The following is a 6413-nucleotide window of genomic DNA, read 5'->3' on the forward strand; positions in this document are numbered from 1 at the left end:
AATGTGTAATTCACATCTGTAGTTTTTCCACGTGAGCCAACCTTGCACGTTTTGTGTGCGTTTTGAGATGAACATGCGAGACTCCTGTGAAATGGTATTGTTCTCAGCATCTCACACGTGATACTCGAGTCGTTGAACCAAGGGTGCAGGGTGAACTGCACTCTTAACCGGCCAAAAATCTGGGAATCACGCTTGACTAGACGTGCAGGAATTTATCCCTCAAGGTCTTTTACAGAATCTTGAAACCCTAGAATAAAGATATCCAACAGAGTTTTTTTCGCAATTATACGGCGCATTGTAGTTGCGAGTTTACATTGCTCTTCTTTGGGATAAAGGATTTTCAGTACTTTTTCCCCATAAGAAGGCCCTTCAGTGCCCAAAATGCGTTATTTGCCAACTCTTGAACAAGAGGAACTTTTGGTGGAAGGGTTACGTGTGCCACATTTTCTTTAGCTTTCATTGAGTTCGAAGACTGCTGTATTCTATAGGTGGTGTCTCACTACAGAGTATAAGTTACCCTTTATGCCTTAATCCAATGGAACTCTTAAGAACGGATAAACTGGGTATTAACAATTAACGCAGCCGAGATGATAACAACTAATCAAAATTTGATCTAATCAAAGTTCAAAGGAATTATTGTTGAGCTCTTTCTTTGACAATACACTTGACATTAGACATTAAATGTTCATCATAAGTTAACAGTAGCTAAGCAACGTAACTATCGAATAAAGTCAGTCATACAATGTGTCTAGCTTCTTGAAAGAAAGAAAGCGGCAAGCGACAAAGAAAGTAATGGGCTTAACTTTCCTTGGCGTTATGGAAAAGCATTTACCGATGTACAGTGTAACGTAAAAATCAAACTGCAGCTAGGCTTGTTGACTCAGACAACTCAGAGCAATTGATAATTCAGGATAATGGTTTGTCCCGATTCATTTTATATTCGCAATTAAAATGTGTATGAGTAAGCACGGCAACTTGACTACGAGTGGATAAATGACTGGCACAAAAAAAAAACGGAGAGAGAGAACTGTGACAAGGAAGGGAAATGGCTTTTCGGTTCTACATGGTTCATGGCTCTTAAAGCCTGAAACATTCCAAACACTAACCAAACTAGACGTTCTTTGACCTCATGCAGGTGTGTGGATTTTTTCTTTTTTGTTATTTACATCATTTTTTGTTTGTTTAATAGGCCATTTTCGAAATATCAAATATTTAGCTTGATAGTGAGGCAGTGAGGACAAAAACAATAGAAACACATTGGAATGAATGTGAAAAATATTTACATATCATTCACTTTCCATTGTCTTTGTCCTCTAAACCTCTCTTTCAAGCCGAATTTTATTATATCGAAAACAGCCTATTTGCAGAGCTACGTAACTCTCCCAAAAGGTTTGTTGTACATTTGATTTTGATTTTCTTTTTTGGTTGGCTTCATGAGAGCCCTTTTGTTATTTGGTCCTCTCCGAAAGATTTCAGTGTGGTTTTTTCGTTTCCATTTGTTAATTTCGTTATCGATCTCGTACAGTAAGAAACTCCAGACAAACTCAAGGTTATTAATTACTTTTCAACACCCAAATTTAAACAACATGCAGTTAACATACAGTCTTAAAAATATTCGTATAATTTAACTGTCTTTTCAGCCGGCTTCCAGCGTTTACTTTATAAATACTTGGCCTCCACTGATTGATCAGCACATCTGACGATAGCATTAGTGGCACGAACTTGTAAACTGCTGAATGTATGAGCATGTTGAGTATAATTTTATGGACCGGCAGGTTTGTGGCAATTGAGATAAGCAAAAAAAGGGTTGTCTCCGCGACTAAATTTTCGTTCGATCTAGATTGAACATGTTGGTCACAGTTGACGGTTTTCTCAAACGGTTTTGCAGATTGATATCGAGGAATCTTTCTCTAAATTTCGCGTCACTCTTCGAAACAAGTATCCCGTGTTTTCCGGAAGACGTCCGAGCGTCGATTTTATCAGGCCAAAATGTCGGAATCAGTTTGAGTGGATAATTCCTACCTGAAAGCCATTGTGTAGAGGATCCACAGTACATTTTGCGGGATGTGGGGTTTGTTTATCTTTTGTGGTGATATTTGAACAGGAGCGGGAAGCGGGATCTCCTGTTTTTATGAGGTCGGGATGCGAATCCTAGGGGAAAAGTAGCGGGATATGGGTATTCAGTTTTGTCGTGACCGCATTTAATATCTCTAATTAACCAGCGTTGACTCACACAAATGGTTCTTTCGTGTGTAAACCGCCTTTGCACTCAAGTTATGAATGGCAAAAGAAGTGAAGCCTGTCAAATTTATCCGTAGACGGCGTGGCCCTTATCACGATTTGACGGCAAGGTAAACGCGTCCGAAATAACAGTGTTTCTATGGGAATCTGCTAAGCAAAGGAATAGAATGGTCCAACCTGCACTAATTTACCCTGCGGAATTTTAAAATTTCCCTTAATTTTTTTCCCACGGACGCATGTCGATTTCAAGCAAGTGTATGGCAAAATTTAAAATTCCGCTGGGCAAATTCTAGTGCAAGTAGGATCCTCAAATTTTGTCGTAACAATTAAACTTAACCATTTACAAATTACCCTACATTCAAGTTTTTTTCAATTTCTTTTTACATCGGATTCCCATACAAACACTTCTATCTCTCACACGTTTGCCTACCCGTCAAGATGGCTTCCAAAACCGTGATTAGTAATGGTAGAGTCCAATTCGGTCTGTTATCATACTCGTGATAACAAAGCGGGAGTCCGATTTGTTTATCACGAGTATGATTACAGACCGAGTTGGACGACACGAAGTCCTCTGACTAATTAATCATGAAAATTACAATTTCCGAGAAAAAAAGAAGAGCCAATTCATGAAAGAAAGGGAAAATGTGCATTAACAGACTGACAAAGGAGGCGTAAATTCTTTAATGTTGCTCTGAAAGAGAAAGCAAGCAAGCCCCAGGTTGGGAGTCTGTAAACTGTTTCTATAGCGATTGAAACCAAGGTTGTGATTGGTTGATTTAAAAACTACAACTTTGAATGTGATTGGTTGATTTAAATTACAACTTTGAATGTGATTGGCTTTTTGAACTGTCCGATAACAACTTGGCAAGAGAATTTGTCATCGCCTGATGAAGACTAGCAGTAAAGAAGTCGAAACTTCAGTTCACAGTGAGTGCATCGTTAGACAAGAGCAACATCATTTACCTAACTCAGCTGGTTGTTTTCCAAAAAAGCACTGAGGAAGCGAACAATTTTTACTTTGTAATGACACGTGGGCGCAAGAACAAACAAAACAGAAAAAGAAATGTTAATAGTCATTATAGCTAGTGGCGATGCTGAGAACCTCAGTTGAACATCAAAGTTGCCCATTGCGTGAAGGTTAGTCTTACACAACGTCTATTTCAGAATTCAACAAAGAAACTCGTTAAAAAATTTAGGCGTAATTGGGATTTGAAAGCACAGAAAAGAGGCATAGCGGGATTAACAAGAAAAATGGGCGGGAAGGCGGGATTTGAGAACCCTCTTGTAAACCCTCTGTGTAGCCTCCCAGGCAACGCATAACACGCCTTGTGTTAAAAGGTCTATTTTACTAATCGCATCGGATTTTAGATCTATTAGCCATGAAAAAGGTTTGCAAAGTAAAACAATTTGAATGTTTCTCTTTGAAGACTTAAAAACAGAGACAACACAGAGAAGATATGACATTCCGATAACAACCATATTTCGTATCTGTTTTTAAACACAACTTAGCAGTCTCATTCGAATGTTTCCTATCGAACACCGTGTAGGGATAAATGAAGTCTATTTTCCACTTATACACATTTTATCTTTCTCTCCTTTTTTTTTATAATCTTTGTCAACACTCCCTTTTAATGCACTATTTAGTCTTTTATTGTTATAGTTTAGGATAAAATAGTGTTAAAATAATAATAATAATAATAATATTATTATTATTATTATTATTATTATTATTATTATTATTATTGTAAAGTGCTTAGGACAAGTAGTGGTTCAGCGCTCTATAAATACATGTTGTATTATTATTATTATTATTATTATTATTATTATTATTAGTGCAGGATATAAAAAATGTCATTAGAATAGAAACAAAAACTCAAGAGAGAAACACGATGACAGTAAGCAAGGGCCAGTCCTTTAGTCTAGAACTTGAACGAAATACATTTATCTCAAAAGACTCCTTGTCGACACCTAACACAAATGTAACTGTCAAATCAGCGATAGCCTGCGAACAGGCTCCCAGGGAGGGCGAAAAAAATTCGGCGAGCGAAGCGTGAATCCGCGAGCGAAGCGAGTGGGGTGCACTCCCTCATCACCAGATTGCTCTCGGCTCATCCCACTCGCCCTAGACTAGACTCGGCCAACTCACCCTAAACCCAAGCGGGAGCCTGTTCGCAGGCTAACTCAGCGACCACACCACAGACACCACACTAGATTTAACGTAGCAAGACAAGTGAAGGGAAAGCAGGTCATTGTCGATGGCAGTGTCTTACGAAGGTTTTTATAAGGAGACGAGGGCACCGTGCGCTTGAAAGGTCAAGTCAAGTAAAAATCACTGGGATAACTGTCTAACAGGAATATTTATAACCAAACATGTGGAAAGGTGGTGAACAAGAGGATAAGAAAATGAAGATATTGGATGATTCGAGTGCCTTTCTTCGGTGAATAGAAAAAGGCAGAGTGCAGGGCAAAGACTTAACGCGTGACTAGGCCAGGCACACGACAGGGGCGCAATATTAGAGACCTTTAGATGCTTCGTGATGAATTCTGCAACGTGACTAGTCGCAGAAATTATCTCACAAATTCCCTAAGGGTGGGAGGGGGGCATCAGTTTGAGCCAGCCCTTTAGCTCCACCAGAGCGACAAGGAACGAAACACATCCGAACTTTGAAAATAACGACGGCTTTTCGTTTTTGATCGTTTCAAAAGATATTTGGACGTTTGCTCACACAGGAAGGGGTTTTGTCAACCAATGAGGCATATAGAATTCACGCGACTGAAAATCCATAATAATTGTTATCAGAACAATACGAGTTTGAAAGTGCGTAGCCTCAACTAGCACCCGACCAAAGTCAAATTTTCCATCTCTTATTATAAAAGCTTACGGCTTGATATTGACAACTTCCAGGTAAAACAATGCGAACGTTTGCTCAGTCACACACGCTCATGGAAATCACTGCAGCATTGAAAAATTGCCATACTTTTTAAGTCTAATCCTCCACACAATAGAATCTCCAACCACGGTAAAAAGAGGGCCTGTTTACACGAGGAACTCATCCCGCGACGAGTTTCATCTCGGGACGAATTTCACTCCGTGTCTGGTTCTTTAATTTGTTCATCCTTCAGCACCGGGATGAAAAATTCATTTTGAATTTCCTTCCCTTCCTACGTATGACCAGCGGTGAATGACCATTCTGTTCATGTCTTTTTTAGATTGTATACCCGAAACATCGCAGAGCCTTCTCGTTCCGTATCGTTGATATAAGTGACCAAGAACCGAGGTAGCTTTTGACATAGATATCATCCCTGGATGAAATCAACCATGTAAACAAAACCTTCATTTGATCCCGGGATGAGCTCATCCCCGCGTGAAACTCATCACCCCGGGGCTCATGGTAAACGCAGCCTCAGCAGCAAGATTTCAGAATGTCAATTGATCAGGACAACGAGGCTTTACACTATGACGAGGCCGTTACCTCCCTGCGAGCAGTTGGTTGCTCCTACGCGTTCCGAGAGAGAAACCACTGCGAGCAACCGCTTGATTTTCCATCGAGCATGTGCGAAGTACGTCACACCCCACGTGATGATTTGACATCACTTCGTCTTATTTCGCGGGAAATCAGTGTGGCCCAGTGGTTAGGGCGCTTGCCTTGAGATCCGGAGATCCTGGGTTCAAGACCCGCTCTGACCACTCGTTGAATTTGTTCCTGGTAGTCCTTGGTTCAACTTCCCAGCTGCACTTGTAAATAGCCAACTGGTTTGCCTCCGACCAGTTGGAATTCTTAACATTTGTAGTTGTTGTGTTCTGTTGTTTCGTTGATTGTGTTTCATTGGCCCTGAAAAGCCCCTATGGGGAGCGGTCAATTAAGTATGTATTGTATTGTATTAAACCACTACACAGCAGGCTCGCCCAAACGCAGCAGTTACGTAGCTGAACGCACGCGCAAGCGCCCAAACAAGTTTACTAACTCGTTTTCCTGGTTTAAATTTAATTTATTCGCCCTTGGCGCTGGACGGCGGTCACTCAAAGAAACTAACAGTTGCTCGCAGTGGTTTCTCTCTAGGGAAGCGTAAGAGAAACCAACTGCTCGCAGGGTAATAACAATAGATGCATGACACACAAGGTGAGACCATAGGCCAAAAGATCGATTCTCAATCGTGTCGACACACAGCTC

Source organism: Montipora capricornis, chromosome 12 (genome assembly GCF_036669925.1).
Source record: "Montipora capricornis isolate CH-2021 chromosome 12, ASM3666992v2, whole genome shotgun sequence".
Lineage (NCBI taxonomy): Eukaryota > Metazoa > Cnidaria > Anthozoa > Scleractinia > Acroporidae > Montipora > Montipora capricornis.